Genomic DNA, 26,671 nt, shown 5'->3' on the forward strand with positions numbered 1-26,671 from the left:
AACACAATAGTAAAATAGTAAAGAATTATGATAATTTTATGTTCATAACCTGAGTAAGTTCCTCAATTTAAGAATCATATAGAACTCCAAAAACAATTCACTTAGTTCAACAGAAGAGGCAAATGAATTGTATGCTGTAAATATACATTACTAATGAGCCTGCATTATAACAACATCCTGCGAGGCTTCAAATACCTGTATGACATTACAAGTCTGAGTCTGGCACTCAATAACCAGCACCTGGGAGGCACTTCATGGCATAAAAAGCTGACGTGTGACAAATACTCTGACTATTCATGTAATAAGATAGTCCTGACCCAGCACACACTCCACAGACACTGCTCCCGTTTCATACGGGACACGAACCCCCACAAATCACATTCTGGGCTTCAGTCCTGAGGGACACAGCAGAAAACATCATTGATCTATGCATGATTCTAGAGACAGACAGCATGTTCACTATTATTGATCAGACAGAGCAATGGTATGAATTCTAAAGGTTACATGCTCGGGTCACGTAGGGCATGTTTATGACACAGCTCACAAAAAAAAGCAATTGCAAAACACCAATATTAAAAGTTCAACAAATGTAAAGTATGTACGTGTAGGTTAAAAATGATGACCACAATGACAACTATATTACAATACACACAAACAAACACTCACTTAAACAGATGAGTTGTATCATTTTTTTTATTAATTCAGCTGATCTCCAGGTCTGGTGAGAGCACTTTTAGCCTAGGTTAGCATAGACCACTGAATCAGATTAGACCATTAGGTCTCACTCAAAAGACATTTGATAACATTCCTATTTAAAGCTTGGCCATTCTGCAAGACCAACAGAAAATGAAAAGTTGCTATTTTCGAGGCTGATAGGGCAGGGAACTATACTCTTATCTTGGCGTCATGATCAAAAAACCTTGCTGTCGTGCTATGGCTGCAGCAGCACTATGGTAACAGCGCTGCATAATGTACCTGCAGAAGAGTGCAGCTTTAAATAGGAAAATTATTCATTTTTGAGTGAGATGCTAATGGTCTAATCCAATTCAAAGATATATGCTAAGCTAAAAATGCTCACGCCAGACCTGAAGATCAACTGAATGGACTTATAAATAGTAAAACTCTATTGTTTAACTCTAGGAGAGCTGTAAAATAAGCCTCTTTCCAATAAACATGCAGTTTTTATTCAAAGTCAGATAGATTTCAAAGGCCTCTCTACAGATTATGTCTTTTCCATTTAGTAAACATTCATTCATTCATTTTCTTTTTGGTTGAGTCCCAATATATATTAATATGAGGTCGCCACAGAGGAATGATCCGCCAATTTATCCAGCATATGTTTTACACAGCTGATGCCCTTCCAGGTGCAACCCATCACTGAAAAACACCCATTGTTTAGTATACATTCACACTAAAATTTGCTTTCAAGAATAAAACTTAATGGTTTTAGCTATCAATATAATTATAGTTTTATAAATAATATATATTTACATAAAAAAAAACACTAGTTCCTAATTCTTTTGCATTTTTTAAGAAGTTTTTAGTCTGCTTAATGGTTTGTAAGGCTACAATTGCATTACTGTCATGTAAGTTCCTATATAATTTATAATAAACTTGATAAATTATCAAGTCAACTGTAATAGTTTTTTCTTAGGTGTATACCGTATCATCTGCCATCTTGGTTGCCTTGCTTATGATCAACAACAACTTTACATATATGTAAATTTTTTTTGTATTTTAAGAATTTAATTGTATTTTATTTAACAATTCTATTTAAATGATTAAGACTTTGCACTCATTGGTCCTACACTGCCGATTGATTTAGTATATGTCTCCACCTAATGTCTTCATTGGCTGTATAAGTGAATGCTGCAAGAACATCAAATGAATAAAACCTACTTTTCAGTGGCATGTTTGATTTATAGATTTTGTAAGGCTATTTTAAATGGATTGTTTGTTAGACCAGCGCTGTTACAAAACTTCTGCTTATACGTCAAGTCATGGTGCACATCCCTAATATTTGCATACATATTAAGCATTCACAGCAGTTCTATCATGTCAACAAAACAGCGTGTAAGTGAACTACAGTTCTCATTGAAGAGTGATGTTTTTGCGCCATTCGCTGGGCACATAATGAGCAAGTCATAGAGGGCTAAAAGCAAACCTGACAGCAGAAATGGATGCCATTAATCTAGTGCACCATTACAAACATGTGATGGATACCACAAACAAAAACATTTAGACCTACCCGAGGGAAAGAGGAAAGCAAAAATTAATTTGATGCAACATCTAGCTACAGGAAAACATTTCTGCAAATTTAATCTCGTTCCGGAGCCACCAGGGTTAGTTTGCCTACTGAGAACTAAACCATAAATTAATAATGAAAACAGACATGAGCTCTTCATTAGCATTTAGGAAATTAAGACACTCATCAAATATTAATTTAAAGACATACAACATTACAAATAGGTCATCGACTTATTTTGGAGGAAAACAGTAGAAAACGTGAGCTCTAAATGACTACTGCTTTTACAGAGTTATACTTTTCCATTCAAGAGAAATTAAACAACTCATTTTGATTGTAAGGATGTGCTACTAATACACAAGAGTAACACACACACAATCCATCCAGTGTGTTTACATTGAAAAACAATAGAAATATAGTGCACTGGAGAGGAAAAACACATTCTGTGTTTTGAAGTTCAGAGCCACTGTACAAGTGAAAGGCAAAATACAAAATGCTGTCACTTGAGAAACACAGTGTATATAATAAGACAGAATGTGGCGGACAGTTGAGACTCAGAATTGTTTTGCAATTTTTTCGGATATGAATATGAAAAAAAATGCATACGAAATGTGACAGTGCGTAAAGACCTTAAAAGTTAAGTTGGGCAGCTAGCTTTATTTTTATCGATGATGAAAATACTTTATGCCATTTTAATATGACTAAACCCTATTTGTGGTCAAAGCTTTGAGTTCACTGTGTTTCACAAAAATGCTTTGGTGGACACTCACTCTAAATATCATTAGACCAACAATGTAAACTCATGTATTGGTGAGTTTTTACAGCCTAATTTTTACAGACTCTACATTATTAAATCTTAAAGAGGTCATAGACGTAGTCCATTTAGGCCTGCATCTACCATCCAATGTTTAAGAATTGTAAACCTTTGTCAACCACAGAAATAGAAAAAAAAACTTTGGGATCGTTACTGCATGTAGAGGATGAAGAAGCTCTCTGATCTAAAGTATATTAATTTGTGTTCTGAATATAAACCAAAGGTCTCAGGGCATTGTATCAACATGAGGATGAGTAATTAAAAACAGAATTCATTGTTGGATGAACTAATATTATACTAATAAAAGGTAGATACAACCATGTCAGAGATGTCATCAGATGCCACTCAAGAGGGCAGGTTTTGATCAGAGAGCTAATCAGAATGCAGCAGAGAAGGCTATCGAGGACACATGTCTCAAAGTGTCTGTGAAGAGAGGAAACGGTTTGCTTCCAAGAAACAGCATCGTCAGGGGCTAATAAAAATGAATTGCTGAGCAAGCTTTAGGCCAAAAAAAAGCATAGGCCATCTTTTTTAACTTACCGGGCAAAGTTATGGGCAAGTGTTTGTGCAGAATATCAATGCGCACAAAGGACTGTTGGACTAAAGAGAAAAACGTCCTGAAATTACATCCTATAAATCAAAATGTCATATAAACTTACATGGGGGGGGGGGGGGGTGTTGATCAACTACACTCTAAAATTGCATATTGAGGTGTAGTTGATCAACATCAATGCTCAATGAGTTATTTTTGTCTTTAAGGTTCTTCTGTTTAAAATACATTAAACTAAGTAATAGTGATTTAAACTGTTTTAACTGTTAATTTATACTATTTTTTATACTTTTAAAATAGCTTTTAACTTAAGAAGAAAGGTTTAAGCATTAATGGTTTTTAGAATTATCTGACTTTAAGCTGTTTAAAATTGTTGGTTATTTTAAATCGTTAAAATATTTTGCAATATTACTCTTAAAATGCATGTATGACTGCCAATGTGACTACATCAATGTGATGAGGATACAGCGGCCCTAGTTAGCAACCATACTGAGATTCTAGGCAGAAATAACTGCATATTACACACATCAACTTTAATAACGTCATTCATGTGCACAACTCTGCAATGTTTTTGAGCAGGGACTAAACATACAAGCTTCAGCAAGATCTGCAATGATGAAGCATTTTCAACAAGCATAGAGAACATCAAGATAGAAGTGTGATAAACTACTTTACATCAATACGACTCACAGTCTTGCCACTCAAAAGCAGTCAATCCAGCCCCTCAAGCAAACAGATAAAGTAAGATCTGAATGACAGTTCTGTTGAAAAAAGCCAATGAAGAGTTGACCGAGATGCTATCTTATTGTAAAAAGACAAGAATGGAAAAAATGTTGACAGAAAGGCTAGTGAATATACAACACAATGTAGTATAACTGTTCACAAGCTGTTTTTATAAGCATTTTGTCAACAATAATTGCCAGTACAAGCTCCAAAGTATCTCGTTCCTCGCCAAATGCACAATAATAAAGGTTTAGCCTACTTTTTCCACAGAACAATTAGGTTTCAATAAAGCATTGAGATTACGATGTGTCTGAGAAGACGTCCTGGAGCTAGACACTCTTAAAAACCCATTAAGCAAGAAAAGTTGATTCAGAAACAAATAAACATGCATAACAATATATAATTAAATATATATATCAGTGTTTCCCCTACCATTATATTAGGGGGGCGCCCCGCCCTCCCAAAGGCTTTCCTCGCCCCCCTTGAAGTCAAGTTAAGGTTTTTTCTATATAGTGCCAGATCACAACTTCTTTTAATAACCAAGCTAAATATGTAATATCTTATTTACACAACAGCATGTCATTTCTGTACCTACATGGTCGCCTGATTACAAATTTCTGCTCTTTGAATCGCGCACGGTGGAGGTTACACAGCCACTTTCAGCTGTAATTATTACATAAATTAAACTTAATTTATTTTCTAATATTGATATTTAACATTATAACTTGTAATATACTTATTGCAATAAACCGTTTATAGGCCTATTTCCTTTTAGTAAAGAAATATTAGATATATAGGTGTGCATTTGAAGTTCTTGTGAATCAAATGTGAGCTACAAAGTTGTTCTTGACTGAGACATGTTGAACTTTTCTTTCATTATTTGTGATATTTCCTAATTGTATTGTTTGCAATTTCTTACATTCATTCATTCATTCCTTCATTCATCCATTCATTCATTTTTGGTTGTAATTTTTCCTACCAGTGTTTATATCTGTGTTTTATTATTTTCTGTGGCGGTTCATTTGCTGTGGAGACCCCTGCTAAATAAGGGACTAAGCTGAAGTCAAATGAATGAATGGATTAATTATTTTCTACAAACTTCTGGACATGACACCTAAATGTTTATATAAAACTGATGTTAACTTAGCCAACAAAAACACAAAATCACTGCAGCATTCTACAACCACGTAATTTAACGGCCCATTCATCTACATTAAAAAGAATAATGAAGGGACTCTCTGAGCACATGTAGAGATTTCTCGGGATGATCGACCATATGCACATATTGTAACATCTGCCGGGTTCACAAAGAGGTAAAAAGCACAGTTAGTTGATCCACAAACTCTATATACGCTCAGGGAAGGCATGTTGCAAGTTTTCAGCCGCTTGCATCACTTTTTCAATCTTGAAGTCATTGCAAAACACGATCACTTTACCGCTCTCAGACCTGAACTGGGAGTTTTATCACTAGATAAGCACTTTCTTCAGGGATGTTCTTGGCTTTGGTAAGCAGCCAGTCAGACTATCAATACCAGACTTCATCCACCATCAGACAGGCTCATCTATCATTTGCTTGTGATATAAAGACAACTTATTCACCTCTGCTGACTACTGAATGCACAAGGCCAGGGGTATAATGATATAGGAGTTGCAGTTTGTTGGTGATAAATCAAGTTCACTGCTTTGAGTGACTGATCCTTGCCAGCACTTCTGTCAAAGTGGCTTTAAGAGCAGATTAAGAGTATATTTACACTACATTAATGTAGCCAAAAGTTTTTTCCTTGCATTTTTAAAAAGTTTAATATTTTTCTACACATATTTTCAACACATACCTGTGAAAATGGCAAAAAAAAATAAATGCTGCATTGCATATAGATGAAGACCATAGACTGTAAAAGATATGGACGTAGTATCATGTCGTCACTCATAAGTTTCTGAAGAGCGCAAATGTAGCTGCAAGTAAGCGTGGCCAACAGTCACCATTTTGTTCATGCCTCAACGCACCCAATGACGTTGACCAAAAAAAGGCAAAGAGGCGGAGCGTGAGCAAAAATACAGACGCCTGCTAGCATTTTGCTTTGATGGGTTTTCTTTGGAAGAAACGCTTAATACTTCATTACCTACTAGGCAGGTTGGGGTAATTAACACATACATATATACATGTATAGCTTAAAGGGGATAAAAATTAAACATAAATATGTTTTAAAAAATTAAAAACTGCTTTTATTATAGCCCAAAAAAAAACAAATGAGACGTTCTCCAGAAGAAGAACAAAATTCTCTAAAAGAAAGAAAAAAATTCAAAGGGGGGATAATGATTCTGACTTCAACTGTATGTCAGGCCAGTATTGGCCGTTGCTACCTTGTTAGTAGCCAGTACTTGTAGAAAAGTAACAATATATCCCGTGTTAATAAAGACCATTTCGCCTTAAATTTTCTTGCTAATACACAGCCGCAATAAGAAGTCAAATAATGCGAATGAAATACTCATGGGATTTTTCTGATAGAAAGGCACTTACAAAAATAATAGTGTGGGAGTTTGCAAGGACCATTGACAAATATGAAAAACAGTTATAACATAATACCATAACTGACCAACACATTCCCAGCATTCGAAAACATAAATATCTTTCATTGTAGGTTTGTATGTTTTCACCTAAAGCAAAATTCAACATCTGAACTCTCAGGTCAAGCAAAAACACAATACTGCATGCATCCTCAGAGCTTAAAATCCAACTCCTGACTGGAGAGCTCAGAGTCTTAGGGTGCTAGCCAGAAACAGGCTAGCGAACGAACACCTCTAAATGAATGTCTGGAGGCCAGAAAACCTTGCTGTCAGGAAAATGCATCCACATTAAATCTGTAGCAATGAAGAAAATGCAATAATTATTAATGGCTTAGAGCGCGAGTCAATAGCAGCCTGTAGGACACTGATGGATTGGTGCAGTTTATCTAATGATCTTTTAAAAATGTATAAACACACACCAAAAAAAAAAACACCTATATATAAAAGAATGGGAGGTAATAGGATCTCTGAGGATGAACAGATCAATACAGCTCAAATAGCCATGCTGGAAACCGTGATGGGTCAAGATCACAGGGAAGAGAAAAAAGGAGGAGAAAGGCAATACATCAGACATACAAATAATACTGAGTCTACAAAGGAATCTATAGAGTATAGATTATTCTCTAGATATCAATTCAATACAAAGGCTGAAAATAAGGGGGATAAAATAAAATGTGAATAGCCAACTCAACTCAAAGCATCGATTCATTCTGATTTCAGCCCACATTGCCGCAGGTGGGCAACCCTAGTCGAAAAATGAAAAACAATAGCATCAGATTATCTGACAACTTTAATAGATGTTTTAAGGGAAAACAACTCTCAGACCGAAACATCTGACATTTCCATCAAAGCAAAAATGCCCCATGAGATACTTCAGGCAAAAAAAACACACTTCTACCTATGCATTTATGGGAAGCTGAATGTAGTTCTCCATTACTGTGATAAATGAGATGCCTTTTAGCACAAGAACAATCATGACAGACAACCAATACAAGTGAATCGCCCAGGCAAGGTATGATGTCATTTTATTGGATGTTTAATAGCTCTCTCTCTTAATTAAAGCTTCATGTATAAATCACAGTTATAGATAAATCGCAGTGTAATCTAAAACTCCTACGTGTGCAGACATTTATGTAGAGGCAGAAAAGCATGTGTTTACAGCTCAACTAAACAAGTATCTCTATAAAATTCTGACGGTATTGATTACCTTTAATAAAAATATCACGGTTTCGTGGTATTGTGATTACTGCTCTAAAATATATTATTTTTGAATATCTGGGTAAACACAGTGTATTTTATTTTCAAAAACATTTGATATATTTTGGAGCAATAAAGATTTCAGGCTAAATATTTCAAAGAAATCATTGACCTCTGCTGTCTTCATTAGTTTCAAAAACACAGATTTCTTAACATTTTAAAATGGCAACTTTGGATATCTTTTCTGCTGGAAATACTGTTGTCCAAAAAAACAAAAAACAAAAGATGATGTAAACAAATAATCTTACATATACCCAGGGCTTGACATTTACTTTTTTTGAACACCAGCCACTGTGGCAAGTACTTTTCTAACATTACTACAGGCCCTTTTCACTAGCCACAATTTTGTTGTTGGGAAAATATATTTTACATGCATAAATTTGACTTTGACTTTGGTTTCATAGTTTTTGATCACAATTATTTTTCATTTCAGATGACTTTTCAGCTTTTTAAAGACGCGTGCATTACATCACCTGTGCATGCAAATGATTATCCTTTCATTCGGTATTCACCTGCTTTCTTTTGCTCATGCGAACCCAGTTATTTTTGTCAGTTATGCTGCATCTCGATTCTAAGATTACCATTGCACGAATATTAATCCATTCTTATTGTTGAACCCTGCTTTTAAGAAAATAGCCATTTAAAAATGATTTTCACCCAGCCAAAGTGGCTAGTGGGAGTGTCTGTCTAGCCTGCCACAGCTGAATTCTACTCGCATTTGGTTAATGTCAAGCCCTGCAGATAGTTTAGGAACGGCATAGCAGAAAATGTTGGCGGTTTTAAAACCTTGACTTTTCCAAACCATGATATGAAACGCACTACAGAGGGGAAGTGGCACAGCTGGCTGAATGGTGTGCCACTAATAATCTCTCCCTCAATGTAGAGAATACAAAAGAGGTTGTGTTGGACTTTTGGAAAAACTCTGTTGACCACCACCCACTGACCATCGACAGCTCGACTGTCAAGAGAGTCAGCAGCACTAAATTCCTGGGGTGCACATTACAGAGGATCTCACCTGGACTACCAACACCAAACTGGCTGAAAAGGGCAAGTTTCCCTCCACTGTTCCTCACCACAGTCTACAAGGGAACCATTGAAGTGTGATGACCAGCTGCATCACTTTCTGGTATGGAAAATGCAGTGCTGCCGACCGCAAGACCCTTCAGGGCACAGTGAGTACAGCCAAAAAGATCATTGGTGCCCCTCTATCCTCAATTCAGGACATTTTCCTCTCAAGCTGCTCCAGCAAAGCTATAGCAGTATTGTGAAATTCTCTACTCATCCCTTTCACGGTCTCTTTCATCTGCTGCCATCAGGATGAAGGTTTCGAAGTATTAAAGCATGCTTGGCTAGACTACTCAACAGCTTCTTCCCTTAGGCTGTTAGAGCCCTCAGCTCTAGTCAACTTACCCACCTCTGAAAACCTGAATGTTGGAGAAATAGTTATACATAAACACACTAATTCGTACTTCAGTAGCGATTATTTGAGAGCGCACAAGAAGAGGGGTGTGCAAGAAGTTTTGTGCACAAGCAGAGGAAATCGGCGCACAAGCAAAGAGATTCGCATGGTGTAGGCTATTACATAAATGCGATCTCGACTTGTAATACAGCACTCACAGCATTTGACATTGAAATAACGCCACGCGCCAGTTGGTAGACCTTTGTAAAAAAGGCCTGCTGCCACAGGTGGAAAAAATCCTAGAGGAAACACTGCTATGGCTCCAAAATACTTGCGGTGCCACTGTGGTTTGTAAACGGTAGCACTGTCATTAATGGTTTATCTACAATAAATAATGTTGCATGTGGTAAAGTCACTAAAATGCTCATATGTTTGTACAACAATAGAACATCTTATTTTAATAATCTGTGGAACCCTTTAAGGTTGCAAAACTGTAGAATTCGCCCCTTTTATGGTAGCCTATTGCACAATTTCTAACGCTTCAGTTCAAACGCACATCTGAATCGGTTCATTTCTGTTCCTGGTAATATCATTTAGTAGCTACAACAACCGCGACAATCTCTTTAAAAGAAAGACTCACAAAGTGATATTTTAAATTACTTTGCATTATTACCTGATAAGACTTGAGGACTTGAAGAAATTGAGGAAAACCCCAAAATAGCAACAAGAAACATTGAAACAATTTTTGACCACTTCATATAGCCTAATTTTGTTAAATAAATGCTCTTTTTGTAACAAATTTTAGTTGGTACATTTGCAAATAATAGATTTTGGCCTTAAGAGAATTATGAATTACACTCAAGTAGGCCTATTATAACATAGAAATCTAGTATTTCTGACAATTTTATTCATAATTTGAGTTATGAATTACAGTATCGCAATACTACTTGGTATTGTGATACTTCAGCTGGTATAGTATCGTAAGATTAATTAATGGCATCTCTGCAACCCTAGTGTATAGTTTAAGTATTTTATTTCATAGTATATGTTAGTTATGCATGTTTTTTAAATAGTTCTAATGTCCAGTGTTGTTTGTATACATGATTAATTTATGTAGTACTGTTGTCCTTCGAGACATGTCATTTCGTTCCTCTGTCCACACATGTAGTGGAATGACAATAAAGCTCGGCTTGATTTGTATACCTTGAAGCGGTTATCGTCTTATGCCTAGCTTCCATACTCCCAAATTCACTGAACGGCCAAATAAAATGTTCTTAACCCAGCAGTCAGGCAGCATAAAATATGTTCCATTACAAACACAAAAACATAATCACAAAATTACTGATTGAATATACTGCAGTCTGGGAGGTAGACGGTAGTCTTTTTCCTGCTCCTGCCTCATTATCGAAGATGGAGCAACACAACCAAATCTGTCATTATGACATATTTCCCCTCTCTTTATATTTCTCCAGAGAAAAGTCTTCACAGAGATGCGTTTATTTCTTACTGCAACGTTTAATTTCTGTTTTTCAACATAGCACTTTTCCTCTGGCTGAATAGCTGAATTATGTTTGTGCATAAGCGCCAGGAGGGTCATAAATGAAAAAGCAGAGCTTGTTTGTCTTATTGTCAGCTTTTTGGTTTCTTGGTTAGACATTGGCCTTGTAACTGGTGTGAAATCTTGGCTGTGAAAGTGTGAGACGGTAGTTTCCATGGGGCGTCTCTAGCATTGCACCAACCGCAGATCTGCTTCCACACAACTAAATTAAACCAGCAGCCCATGACATGGGACTGCCATCAACTGCAACGGCACTGTTTATTGTGCAGATTACAAATATCAAACAATTTGTCCCACTGGAGCGAGCTTATTTGCACAGTCTTCCAGTGGTGTTCGATGAGACGCGGGGCTGGCTGCTGTATTGACAGACGGTCAGATGCTACAAGCGGGTTAATTAAAAGGGAGACATCCGTTCCTCTCTGGCTGATCCAGACTTGACTCAATCAATCGCTGTTCAAACTCAATAACTGTTTTTCTGGCCCATCAATTCCTGTCTGTGTGTATCTGATCACAAAGGAAAGGAGCTGGACATGGCCTTAGTATAGTTAAGACCTTTTTTATCTAAGCTCCAGGAACCATAATGAATAATGAATGAGGGTGTCAGCTGAAATAAACGGGTCAGCAGAATGCTTAGATACTGGCCTTTTGTCTTCTATAATAATCACAAAAGCATATCACTGTATTGTATTTTATTGTATTACATTAGCATCTGAAGGTATTATGACAGTAAATAAAAAGGCATTTTATTCTATATTATATTACCTTCAGATGCACAAAGTAATACAATAAAGTAGATGGAAGATGGATACACCGTGGTCAATACTCCCCCACACCATTACACCACCACCATCAGCCTTGATACAAGGCAGGATGGATCCATGCTTTCATGCTGTTGATGCCTAAATCTGACCCTGACATCCGAATGTCACAGCAGAAATCAAGATTCATCAGAGCAGGCAACATTTTTCCAGTCTTCGATTGTCCAATTTTGGTCAGCCTGTGCAAATTGTAGCCTCAGTTTCCTGTTCTTAGCTTAGCTGTTCTCTGCTGCTGTAGCCCATCCTCCTCAAGGTTTGTGAGTTTAGAGATGCTCTTCTGCATACCTTGGTTGTAACGAGTGGTTAATTGAGTTACTGTTGCCTTTCTATCAACTCAAACCAGTCTGGCCATTCTCCTCTGACCTCTAGCATCAACATGGCATTTGCACCCACAGAACTGCAGCTCGCTGGATATTTTCTCTTTTTCGGACCATTCTCTGTAAACCCAAGAGATGGTTGTGCATGAAAATCCCAGTAGATCAGCAGTGTCTCAAAGCCATGCCACATTCAAAGTCACTTAAATCACCCTTTTCTCCAGTCTGATGCCAGGTTTGAACTGCAGCAGATCATCTTGACTATGTCTAAAAGCCTAAATGCATTAAGTTGCTGCCATGTGATGGGCTGATAAGAAATTTGCATTAACGAGTAGTTGGACAGGTGTACCTAATAAAGTGGCCGTTGAGTGTATATATTCTAGTTTCATTAAAAGATCTCTCAAAAAAAAAAAGCTTAATCTATAATTTTGTATTTCAGGTAAATGTTTCTAGATTTAGAAATGTTTAAATATTTGAATGCAAAATGTAATGCAATGAGCATGAATTGAAGTCTTCCAGCTCTGTTTTGAGATCATTTAAATAGTGGAAGAGCTAATATTTCAGTAATTGCAGAAAGAAACATTCTGTTGTATTATCAGCATCATTAACATTCTGATCAAGGCAACTCGAATTTATTGAATAGTCACAGCCAGTCTGTCTTCTTGTTTTCAGTTATTTTTCAATAGACCTGCAAATAAAAACCCACTTGATGAAACTACCTAGAACTCTGTAAATGCAAATTCTGATATAAAGTCAAGGGTGGATGTGCCCAGACGTGCACAGGTTTCAATCACTTTAAATAAATAAATAAGCCTTCTTCACCCTCAAATCCTGCAACTGATTGTAACTGAGAGTGACACAAAGAGCAAAGAGGAAAAAAAATGGAAATGTGAATCAATTTACAAAGAGACAACATTCATAACGGCACTGACAGTTTCCAAGGCAACCTCACGTGGCTTTTATCCATGGCAGTGTTGGCTGAAGAAATAGATCTTATCTATGAGTGAGATGGCATTCAGGTAGAGTTGACCTCAAATAGGCACCTGATGCCGGAGCACAGCCAGCCAACAAACAAAGACGAATGACATGCAGGAGAAAGACAAACTGTATATGCTGATACAAGACTGGCTTAAAGTGATAAAATCATTAAAGGAACTTCTGAAAAATAAGCATGCACACAGCCCTTTTAATAGCTGTAGTCTTCATAAAAATGTTAAGATTGAATAATTGTTTTTCCATCCGTTTCTGCAGTCACTGTCCCTCTGACAGAATGACTGACAGTCTTTTAGATACACTTTTTACTATCATTCTCTAGTTCTCCATTGGACGCACTCATACATACTTTCACTTTTTCTACTAATTCTCTGCACAACATCAAAAACACAAGAATTACACTGTAAATATTGTGTGTTCATTTTCAGCCCATCTCTGCTCATAGGAAGTTAATTTTAGACAATCAGGCCTTTGCATTTATATCAGCTTCATCTACTTCTGCAAAAATACTTCATTAGTATGCAAGGCATATCCCACTCAAGAAGTTTGGTTCATGTATATGACCTTAAGCAATACAAATAAAATTGTTAAATGAAAACAAAACGACAAAAATATTTAAAAGACAAAAATTATTTTTAAAATAAATTCCTTTTCCCAACACTATACATTTACAGAAGGTTCAAAACTTTTTATCAAAGACTGTTTGTCTTTTTTCCAATGAATTTTGACAATTCATATCATTGGAAAATTCTTAGACTAAGGTTCAATGTTTAGTGTGTTTTTTGCGACAAGAGTAATAAGAGGAGGGACATTTGATTTCAAATTAGCTACATAAAAGTACAATTTAGATTTTACTGCCATTTTGTATTTGTGTGTTGTGTTTATCTTTTTACTTATTTATTTCACACAAAATTATGTTTAGTACGTAATATGATTAATCAACTATTTTTTTTCTTTTTTTTTAAAGAGCTTTCACTTGATTTCTGTGTAATTATAAAATGATTTCATCTCATTTATAAAGTTTAGTTAGTCAATAGAATGTATGTCAAATCACCACAATACATGTTCGAAGTATAAATAGTTGCTTTCACTTTTAAGACTTCTAATATCAGTCCCCAATGCATCTGTTGTGACACAACATCACCCACACATATAATAAATAATTACATTATAAAGTGGATGTTCCTTCAGCAGATATAACATAAGATATTCATTCATTCATTCATTTTCTTTTTGGTTTAGTCCCTTTATTAATTATTACAGTAAAAACAAAACAATCTAATTTATAACAGAATTACCCTAGTTTTTGCCTTGATTTGCTCGCCGATGTCTTCTGCATAGTCCTCTACTCATCGAGTGACATTATTTTTATCTTTAAAAATCTGAGTAATTTACATTAAATTGAAGTATTTAATTTCAGTTTGCTTTTTTGTAGCTCAGCAATAAATCAAAAGAGGTTACGATAAAAAATATTATTTTAAATTAGAAGTTATGAAAGCTGTGTTAAAGGCATCCGGCCCAAGGCTCTCCATCAATAATCAATCTAAATCAAAGCTTTTAATGGGTCAACTTTGGCCAGCGGGCCCTTCTTTGGACATCTCCGGTATGCAGACCTTTTGTATTTTTTATTATGTCTGTGAAAAACTGGCAAATTGTAATATATGTTTGTATGTTTGTATATATATATATATATATATATATATATATATATATATATATATATATATATATATATATATATATATATATATATATATATATAAATAAATAAATATATATATATATATATATATATATATATATATATATATATATATATATATATATATATGTATGTATATATATATATATATATATATAAAGGCATCATAGTGGCACAGTGGGTAGAACAATCGCCTCACAGCAAGGTTGCTGATTCGAGCCTCGGCTGGGTCAGTTGGCATTTCTGCGTGGAGTTTGCATGTTCTCCCCGAGTTTGCATGGGTTTCCTCTGGGTACTCTGGTTTCCCAAAAAACATGTGGTATCTGAGGATTTCTGCAGAATGATTTTGGGAGTATCATAACTAAAACCTTAATATGTGAAAAAATATATATATCTTTTTAACTTTTATTTAATGTTTAAAATGCAAATCCAATTAGATTTACTTCATTCAGTAAACAAAGCAAGTCTCTCATATAATATCTCTACTAAAAGACAGAAAATAATGCTTTAAAAACTATTGCACATAAATCAGATTAACATTTTCATACAAGTCAATAATATTACTGTAATTAATTTAAAAACTGAATAAATTTATATCAACACACATTTACTCAAGTAAATAAACAGAATTAATGATGGGCTAAAAATCTGCAGAAATCTGCGGAATTCTGCGGAAAATCTGCAGAATTCTGAGCGCGCAGATTCCGTGCGGCCCAAGGTATAGGTGAATTAGGAAAGCTAAATTGTCCGTGGTTTATGGGTGTGAATGAGAGTGTATGGGTGTTTCCCTGTAATGGGTTGCAGCTGGAAGAGCATCCGCTGCGTAAAACATATGCTGAATAAGTTGGCGGTTCATTCTGCTGTGGCGACTCCAGATTAATGAAGAGACTGAGCCAAAAAGAAAATGAATGTATGAATGAATAATATATAAAATATCCAGTCATAAATATATTAGACTATACGCTTTAAACTCCTACCTGCTCAATAAATGTGCAAACACTGTTTGTAAAAATGAAGCATAAACACAGTATCAGCAAAAATAAAACAACAACAAAGATGCACACGTTCAAAATACAATACATGTACAGCAATATCATTCACCCAGCCAACCAAGGTTAGCAAAACTCAGACAAGCAAAAGCCTAAGGCACAGACAATCATCTGCCGACATCATCTGCTTTGTGCAAGAAACCACCCTCTAAGGCAATGTGCCTATTTAACAAATGCTAACAGATGCATGTATATATATATATTTAAATTTGAAAATTTAAAAGCCAGCTGCATACCTCGAAACCAGACACACACACACACACACACACACCATATACTCAAGCCCTTTATTACAAGAGTGCAAACTGTGTGCATGCTATGACACATTGTCCATGTAGTAAACACACAGATCCTTGAACAGATGGGTTGAGAGATCAGCAGGTGAGCTGAAACAGACATCGCATCTTGCCTTAAGGCACAAATACAGTCCACCGCTGACAGCAATTAAACTCCCTCCCTGAGCACCAGCTAATGCATTTCAAATCAAGCTCTCACCAAAAACATATCAAGCATGCTATTAGAGTTCATAAACACTTTATATAACACTTGTTTTAATTGAATCACGCACTAATTGAGCTTCATACTTAAAATGCATGAAGGAACAAGGTTGTAATAGAGGCAAAAACAAAAGCAAATGTATGATGACAATAGTGGAGAGAAGGAAAAAGAACATTCTATGAAAGACTGACTCATAGAGCTTGTTTAGCCACTTGAGAGGAAGGAGAGCTACTTTCACTTTTAAAACAAGACAGCTGAAGACCTAAACCCTTGTCTGAGATGAAATAAAGAGAGTGTGATATTTCGGCTGACATGGAACCACAGCCACATTGGGAGGATGAGAATAAAGTGGTATGTCAACTGATAGGGCTGTCATGGGGTTTAAATGGCAAAATAACACTTTATTATTGTTATTATTGTTTCACATTATTTCCTTAAACAAAAAAAACAAAAAAACAAAAAACGGGTAAAAATTTGGGATTTTTTTTTAAAAACTCTTATTCATTAATTCATTTTCTTGTCGGCTTAGTCCCTTTATTAATCTGGGGTTGCCACAGCGGAATGAACTGCCAACTTATCCATCACGCTTTTACACAACGGATGCCTTTCCAGCCGCAACCCATCTCTGGGAAACATCCACACACACTTATTCACACACACACACACACACACATTCATACACTATGGACAATTTAGCCTATACCCAAGTCACGTTTACCGCATGTCTTTGGGGGAAACCGGAGCACCCAGCGGAAACCCACTCGAGCGCAGGGAGAACATGCAAACTCCACACAGAAACGCCAACTGAGCCGAGGCTCGAACCAGCGACCCTGCGACCCTCTTGCTGTGAAACGACAGCACTACCTACTGCACCACTGCGTCGATCAAAAAACTCTCCTATTCTCAACTAAAAAGATTTTTGTTTACAAAACCCCATTGAAGTCCACCACGAAGTGTCACGAAAGTAACAAAAGTTGCTTGTCCACTGAGCTGTACGGTACGGTTTGGTACAGCTCGGCTTGCATCAGTTTTGCATTTCCACTAAAGTTCAGTATAGGGCTGGGCGATATTGCAAAATAAATTCTCTTGTTTCATATCATTCGGTATCAATAATTATTGAATATTTTTTAACAATACATTTAGAAATATTAGTATTTTACCGCTTTATTTTAATTTACAAACATTACGAAGCCAAACAGTTAATAACAAAAACAAAAATATTTAAACAATATATCTGATCTTTTTATAATAAAATAAACATAAGTGTTAAAGAGACTCTTAAACTTGATAAGTAAATAAAATGTTACAAAGTGTGTGCAATGGTAAAGGGTAAATGAACAATCAAAGCAAACTTTAGGGTGTAAATAATAATGATACAGTAAACCTCAAACTCTTTTAACAAAACACATTATAATAATCAAATCTGAGCTTTTAAATAAAGGAACTATCCATCATTATTCAAATAAATATTGCAACATTACAAATTGTGAAGTTGGATGACTACATGAGCCCCTATGCTAAAAAAAACAAACATTTCAGATGGGGAACTAGTGGCTAGGATGCACAAGAAAAGAAATTAAAAAGCCACACTGGCAACATCCTTACATCCTTTTTTATGTAGTCTCCTACTGCTGCTGCTAGTCACGAGAATCATTTTCACATGTGTTGTTATTCTACCCGAATTGACAAGCGCGTGGATTCCTTTAGTATGTTCAATGTGCTTTGAGTTCGCGCTCTCCTGCCGTATTTCTGTAACTAGGTATCCATCAACGGTTTTCTCAAAGGATGACAAACAGACAAACCATTGCTGCAGCTCTGATGCAAGCTTATGAAGTAAAAAGCACTGCAGTGTTTGGGTGCACTGTGTTACCAAAGAGAGGAATGTCTAGACCTCTTCTATGGACCATGATGCTGCCATTTCAAGTGTCTTGTTTTTGCGATGGTATAAAAACAGTTTAGGTGTGTAAACAACATTACAGTAGTAATTGCCGCAGACTATTTTAATTTAGCAGGTTTGTAGTTTCATGTTGCAAATCCAATGACACTATTATTGACATAATTTCAGACCAATCAGTGATTAGTGGCGTGTATACAACATTATGGTAATGGCATGGCTTACTTGTAGCCTCACTCAAGGTGTTACCAAAAAATAAACAAAAAATACCAGGTACTAGGTACAGAACACCGATAAAAAGCCACTAAAAGTGAGCCATACCAAAGCAAACTGTGTCGTATGCAGTGGAAAAACCCCTCAAGTCTTGTAACACTATGAAGAACATTCAGTTTTTAAATATATATTTCTAATCATTATTAATCCTCATTGCTGGTATGAAAGACAGGAAATCTGTCTCTGGATATCAAGCTAAAACAACAGAAAACCTATTTGTTAAAAACAGTTTTACTCTCCATCTTTTACCCTTCAAGACATGTTTAAGAACTGCATAACACTGGGATTTCACACAAAAACATTTTATGTACTATTATTTGCACCTGTCAATCTCAGAGTCTGTCAGTAATACCCAGGCCATGGAAAAAGGAGCAAAGAGCATGAAATATATAATCCCCATATTGTTAATAAGGTACCTGAAGAAAATTCACAGCACAAACCATCAAAGTGTCTTGCACTCCTGCTCTGCTCAAAACACAAAGAAGGAGGATTTCCTTCAAGAATGTGACTCGTTTAAGTCCTCCAGCAGCACTGGAGCTCACAGTCCTTAAGGAAGAAACCTGAGAATAAGCCATACAGGAACAAGAGAGCTTGCAAAAACCAAGCGAAAACCTCTTCAGACAATTATTTTTGGAAAACGAGTTGCCAGAAGCCAAAAGTAATGTTGTGCTGTGTTTATTGATTCTGCGCTCCAAATGTGCGCTGATCTCAAGCAGACACGTTTAATTTTTCATATGCATCTTAATTGCTATCTGGACTCAGTCAACCAGAATCTCACTGTGGGGAGGAAGAAAGACAAAAGGGCTGTGGCGAGTCCTGTGGAGACCTGGGTAATTTACTCAATTTGGATCAAAAAGCAGCCGGTATAACCAATCTCAATCAAGTGCCTACAATTTTCAACAAAAAAACATAAATAACTCTATTTACTCATAATAGACTTATAAGCTTGCATTTGTAAATATGAATTTTAATGGCTAACCATGTATTCAGAGCCAGCTTATAATTGCAAGGTCTGAAGCGGTCAGTTTAGCTAAAGAACTGATATTCTGTCCAATTAAATTTTGAATTCTTCCTCGGTTTGAGTTTTAAAAGGTCACAGCTTTGACAAATGAGCATAAGAACATGTTAAAGGGAAAAATACAGCAGGAGGAGGTGATGACAGCACAGACAGTGAGAAGGAAGAGGAGATTAGAAATTAATGAAGAATCTGTTCTTGTGCCTTTTTAAAGTAGATAAGAATAAGATTTCATAAGAGTATGATGACAAATAAGGACAAATGCTTTTTGAGAGACACAAAATACATTAATAATAAATCAGTAGCTTTGTTCCTGTTCACCTTTTATGCACATTTTGGAATATTGCTTAAAAAAGGTTTACCGGAAATGCCAAGATGAAATAATTAAACAAATATGAAATAATTAAGGCACACTTTTTTTAATTATCATTTATTATTGAAACACAATTAATTAATAAATTCCAGAATGCTCTTGTTTTAGGGTGTACTCATACAAGGCACAGCTTTCTTAAACTGTGACCATGAGCGATTGTGCTCCCTCCCATCCGCCCCTCAGCCCGCACTCAAACTGCATTTTTTGCCTTCTGAGCCTGAGCACGCTTAAATCATCAATGATGCGACGAGAAGACCTCCTGGTGTGTACAATGGAAATTTATTCATTCATTTTCTTGTCGGCTTGTTCCCTTTATTAATCCGGGGTCGCCACAGTGGAATGAACCACCAACTTATCCAGCACATTTTTACAAAGCAGCCACAAACCCATCTATGGGGGAGATACACACACACAGATACACACACTCATACACTACGGACAACTTAGCCAACCCAATTCACCTGCACCACATGTCTTCGGACTGTGGGAAAAACCGGAGCACCCGGAGGAAACCCATGCAAACTCCACAAAGAAACACCAACTAAGCCGAGGATCGAACCAGCGACCCAGAGACCTTCTTGCTGTGAGGCGACAGGGCTACCTACTGCGCCACTGCGTCACCACAACGGAAATTGCTTTATATGCAGTGAGACACAATCAAATCTTTTGCAAAACATATCCACCTCTTTGACGCTCAAGAAAGTCATTGTGCTGCATGTATTTGGAAGTTTGCTGAAGGTCGCCACTATCTTTAATAAACTATGAAAGTTTGCGTTCATTAAAAAGTAAGAATATTAATTATCTATAAGAAATAGTCCCTTAAAAGTGATGTCGGGTCTTCAGTTTCGCATTCCGGCAAGCTTTGCACTCACACTACAAGCGTACCACACCAAAGCCCAAATGAAACGTGCTCTGGCACACCTCTTCCAACCGGGCCAGACAAGTAGGTATCGCTGCAGCCCGGAGACTTTCAAGTGGGAGGGATTTTATTTCAACTAGGCTGGATGACCTCCAAGTGGGAGGGACTTAGGCCACAAGTGGGCTGGGTTAAGTGGTAGGTGTAGATGTCATTAAAACACAACAGGTTTGTACAGGATTGTACAGCCCACTTGGAGCTCAAGTCCCACCCACTTGGAGCTGTCTCCGACCTCTGTTTATACTCTTCTCAGGTCAGAGCTGGACAACTGAACCATGCCTGGGCGTAGCACTCACACTTGTCAAACAACCGGGAAATGGGAATCAAACATGCCGGCGCACTGTGCGGAAATCCTAATGCGAATACACCCCTAGAAAATAATGTGAACAATATCTGAAATGTTGTGTTGGTCATTCTAAAATCTCTTAGAAAAAGTCTATCATCGAAGTGCTTTGGTATTATTACCTTCAGAAGGGTCTTGAGTGTCTCCCTTCACTAAGTTTCATCTTCATCTTCCGAGGTGCAAGTCATTTAATATATAAGAAAGAGGCCCACAGTGACTTCTCCTTAACTGCCAATTCCATTTGTATTTTAGACATTTAGAGCCAGTATATAAAGAAGTGATGATTTTGTTCTCTCTAATATTGGATGGATTGGAAACGCTTCTTCATTTGAAACGTATGAACAGCAGGTTTTGAAGATGTCACATAAAATAATAGGAGAGAGCACACATTATTAAACAAATATTTTGAGTAGATGCCCCTTGGGCAACGTTTAAGGACAATAAGATGTTCCACAAACCATGATAAATGTATTTTTACCCATGAAGCAATTCCGTTATATAATAAATGTAATTGATCGATGAATTATTATTATCATTTTATTTTATTATAATTTTTTTTTCTTGTCAGTTTTTGTTTGTGTACTTGATGTTAAGTGTCGGTGTTTATTGTGTTTATGAGTCATTCTTGTTATGTTAAGCACCACCATGTCTGAATGAATTACCCAAAGGGGATTAATAAAGCTTTAAACTAAACTTTTCAACTATTAAATGTTTTATTCGATAATCCAGTTTGTACACAAGTTTAATGTGCCTCTTTGGAATAAATATTGTCTTTTACATCAAAAATGTTTTCTACTAAAGAGCTGAATCAAGAACACCAGGAACAAAACTATTGTAGCTATAACAATCTATAAAAGCTTGTAATTAAAAATGTGTAAAGCAGTACTCAGCATCCAACATTCAGAAAATGTTGATAAACTGATAACATGTAACTTTCCAGAATGTAATAGTAATGCAGGTTAAGCACGCTCAGGACATCCTCTCTTACATAAGACACAGACAGGACACTTTTAGGACTTCTCTTCTGACTGCTATATCTCTTTGAGGGAAATGCTGTAACCCTGCTCTAGCCTCAATACTTTCTTCAGGATATAGGCTAAGTGTAGCTATCCTCAGTTTCTGACCCAAGGCGAGACCGGATACATCCAGTATACTTTTGGAGATGAATTATGGATGTGTCCTGCTGGCTCGACAGGTGAAGTTATTGAGGGCAGTGAGGAGAAAAGTAACTGTTTTAGATGCATGATTCCTCTTCCTATATCCCTCTCTCTTTGCTGCTAGCTGAATGCTTAACCTTAATAAGAAAGAATGAGTCAGCATCACTCCCTGCAGTGACAAGGACGATGAGGACTGTGTGCTTTCTCTTGTGCAGTTTTTCTTTAGGGATTTTCTGCATTACAGATAGAATCCTGAAGATTTCAGTATTTTGTATAAGTTTCATATATGTTTTGGGATTTACAGTGTTGTTTGCAATAGTCATCAAAAGTTATTTTTAAATATTTAAATTTTTAAGTTTTAAATATACATTTTTATGGCTGATTCCAATTTAGAATAATTACACAATTTAATTTAAAGAAAACCAACTTGAATAACAAAGAACAACTGCTGCGATTACCTTAACTATAAAAAGTTTATGTTTGGCATAGTGTAAACATACTATAGTTTTCATCTTTATTCAGACAGTTTCTTAGGCCATGTTTACACTAATATGCTTTAGATTTAAAACGCATAAGTTTTGAAATGGTTACCCCTTCCATAAACACTACGTCGAAGTTTTCGAGCCCCAAAAATGGAGCATTTTGAAAACACTGAAGAGGCCATTTTTATTTTAAAATGCAAATGTCAGGGGGACAATTGAGACATCTGAAAACAAAAGCATGGCTGAAGACATTCGCCTATCTGATTGGGGCTTTTTCTCACTATTAAGTGCACAAAGTTCAGTCATGCATCCTTTCCTTTTAAGTTTTGAACTTTGAACAAGTTTTATATGAAAATCAAACTCCCGGGTCATCATTTAAACACGTCGGCTAAATCTTCAAAGGGAACAATGTACTTCATAAAGTCATTCGCATCCCCCTGGCAACGCTGTTTTACATCTAAACAATAAATGAAATAAGAAACACCAGTGTTGATGCGGATCGTTTTTATTCTTAAATGCCATTTTAAAACTAAGACGTGTTAGTATAAACGGGGCCTAAATACACCAAAATGGTAAATATCAGTCTAAATCATGGTTGACTAGAGACTCGTAATACTTATGAATGGAAAAAAAATTAACAAAATTTATGGTGGAATAAACCTGCCCTATAAATAAAATAGCCTATATCACTGTCTGCAACACATGTTTCGTTTTCTGTATTCAGTATTTTTGTGATATTTATTTTGATAAAAATTATGATATCAAATATGAAATGTAATGTCAGCTTATTTTAAAGCTTTGGAAAGTTTAAATTTTCCAAATTTCACAAAAATGCATGACAAAGATGGCCGCCAAAGGAAATAGTTTGCCTTTAAAGGTACAGTGAAGTGCTTTGATATGTGCATTTTTCTTCAATGTTTAACTTAATCTCACCCGAAACAAGAGAAGGTGAATAAAACCGTTGATCCATTTAGGCAGAAGAGACAAACTACAAGCTTTACATGTTTACAACAGTTTTATCTTTTCTAAACATGAATTTTGTCATCGTTTTGGTGCACACAAGCTTATACCTATCCTAAAAACAAACAATCCTGACACTAACATCTAAAATTTTTATTTTAATTTCCTGGGGCTGTTAAGAGACTGGTAATACATTTTTCATAATTCATTCATTCCTTTTTTTCTCATTAACAGTTTTAGTTTAAAAGCTGAACAACTTTTATAAAACACGAAATAAGCCTGACTGATTAGATGTTTAGTATTAAAAAAAATTGTAATCGCATCTTGCTTGATGCCTTTAAATGATAGGTTGAGCTGTCAACGCTAGCTTATGCATAAAAATGATATTTATTCTTACTGCCTGCAAGACATGCTAAAATTATGCATTGCAAACAGCACTGGTGAGATTTAGAATCAAACTTTTAAGAGCATTAAAGGCATTTTTTCCCCTCTAGGTAAACCGAGACATTTACTTTCATAATTTTGCGTCATACATCACGATCAGGATCTGGGGCCAAATGCCAGGAACATCAGATTGAAAGTCTGAACATAGAACCAGAAGGTGCATAGCAAAGAGCAAAAACAACTGTCAGATGCAGATAAAGAAAACAAGCAGAGAGAGTAAATACTGTGGGAACAAAGCTAACAGAAGAAAAATAAAAAGACAGATCCCAACAGCCTCTACCACTGCCACGAGTGTCGTCACCTTGGGTTGGTTGGCAGCGCAGTGGAGGTCTTTCAAGTAATTATTCATATTTGCCTTTTGAATTTTTAATCCTGTACATAGTTGCTCACTTACAGTAGGTTGTTTGTGACCTCGATGATAAGAGTTATGGTCTTTTGTTTTTCTTTGTCTTCTTTGCATCTGTTTTAAAACCTGATCGCCTCTGGGTTAAAAGTTTTCAAATTCAAACCACTAAAAATAATCGATCAAGTACAGAAGAGAGCGATGTAAACATATTTCACTTTCACTTTAAAAAATTTAATTGACAAAAGATTGACTTTGTGTGCTGCAGCAGCTACTTATGCAGGCCTCTGACTGCTTATAAAAGCTCCATTAACCACACTGAAGACCAGATTCCCTGGGAGGGAAAAACAAATCAACAATTAAAATATACAAGCGCTGCATAATTTAAGCCTGGTTTACTTAAAAGACACTTAAACTGCTTTATCTTCATTTCTTTTACTCATAAAATACAATTTTAGATTTTTATAGTGGACCAGATGTTACATCAGTTAAATATTTGGGCATATTAACATAACTAAAACACAAAAAAAGAAACAAAAGGTCTGAATCATAATATCACCTACAGTGCCTCACCCATCCGTCTATATGCAAATAAAATGCAAATATATCAGTATGGTAATGCCACTGTTCACTTATTCCAGTCTCTCTGTCATCTCACTTTACAGTGAACACCAAAGGGTGAAAGCAAAACAACCTTTTGCTTCCATGAATGTGTGCATTTGAAAGATATGAATAGTGAATAATGAAAAGACAACAATATGCAGTCTAATCCCTAAAAACAAGACACATTTTTTTTAAATGTGATTATAAAAAATTCCATGAACATTTACTAAAAATGAAAAACTTAACAGCAAAAAAAGGAAACTGCATTTCTGAAGTCCTCTTTTTTATAGCAAAATCTAGTAGATTACAAAACAATTACGTAGATTACAAAACAAAAACACAAACTGAATCCTTTTAAACAATCATGTTTTGTTTTTTTTCCCCGTCAAAAAAAAATAGCAGGCTCCCACAAATCGATCGCTCCACAGAAAATATGCTTTTAATTAATGCTCTGCTGTAACTCTTATATCACAAACCTCTGTCAACATTTTAGTTTAAAGTTTATGTTTTGAGCTTCTGATTTTAGCTTAGAAGCTTGTGTGCTTTTATTTTCTTTATCTCACTTGTGGTTCATGCGTGCACAACGTGTGATGAAAGGCTCATTTGTTGACTTTTTGTAAAGTATAGACTACTATAGCATGGAAGAATTTTGTTGTTTATATATGATATTGCATTAATTTGCATCCATGTTTTATAAAATGAAAGTCTCAGTTTGGTATGGAGTTATTATTATGCAAAAAATTAAGAAATTCACTGGCTTTGTTTGATTTGTAGATTAGGCTATGTAGGCTTTTTTTTTTTTTTTTAAATGAATATTTTTTAAGAACTATTGATAACTGTAATTTTCCAAATGGAAAAAAGGTTGGTTTGATGGTTGTACACTAAATCATCAAAACTATAGCCTATTTGTTGTGTTTATGAGGGGTGTCGGAGACCGCTCTGATGGAGAGAAAAACCAGACCCAATTTGTGGCGAGCTTGTTTAAAAAGCAGAGCACATTTTAGAAAGTTTTGCGGCTTCTTTCTCCAATTGTTAAAAAAAAAACGGAGGTGTTTATGATGTGGATCCAGGACAGAGGCAATCAGCATTACAGCTGGTTTGACATCAGCTTGTCTGTGTCAAACTGTGACCAGTAATAGGCCTATCGTTCTTTAATTGTGCTTCTTTGACAAAATACATCTGTAGGCATGTGTGGTTGCACGTGTTACCACCCTGTGTGTTAACAAATATGTGTTGCACATTTATGCAGCCAAACTTTAAGAAAATGTTAAAAAAAATGTTATTAATTGTTTAATTGATACCATTAATCGGTTAAAAACGCACCCTTTCGGATAACAGGTAATTGGCTATTATGAGCATCCCTATCAGAAAGGTATGTACAAA

At 35.9% G+C, this 26,671-nt stretch overlaps 2 protein-coding genes across 5 annotated transcripts in view; both read right to left on the reverse strand.

Moving 5' to 3' along the window:
* The window catches only part of LOC147843556 (uncharacterized), a 536,892-nt gene extending 528,349 nt beyond the window's left edge, over positions 1-8,543 (reverse strand). Inside the window, exon 1 of the mRNA XM_087257557.1 lies at positions 8,476-8,543. The gene's annotated coding sequence lies outside the window, so the exon portion shown is untranslated. The remainder of the gene's footprint in view (positions 1-8,475) is intronic.
* The window catches only part of mast2 (microtubule associated serine/threonine kinase 2), a 200,990-nt gene that overhangs the window by 112,045 nt on the left and 62,274 nt on the right, over positions 1-26,671 (reverse strand). The gene's annotated exons all lie outside the window — the stretch shown is intronic.

Source organism: Danio rerio, chromosome 6, assembly GCF_052040795.2.
Source record: "Danio rerio strain M-AB ecotype USA chromosome 6, GRCz13ab, whole genome shotgun sequence".
Taxonomy (NCBI): domain Eukaryota; kingdom Metazoa; phylum Chordata; class Actinopteri; order Cypriniformes; family Danionidae; genus Danio; species Danio rerio.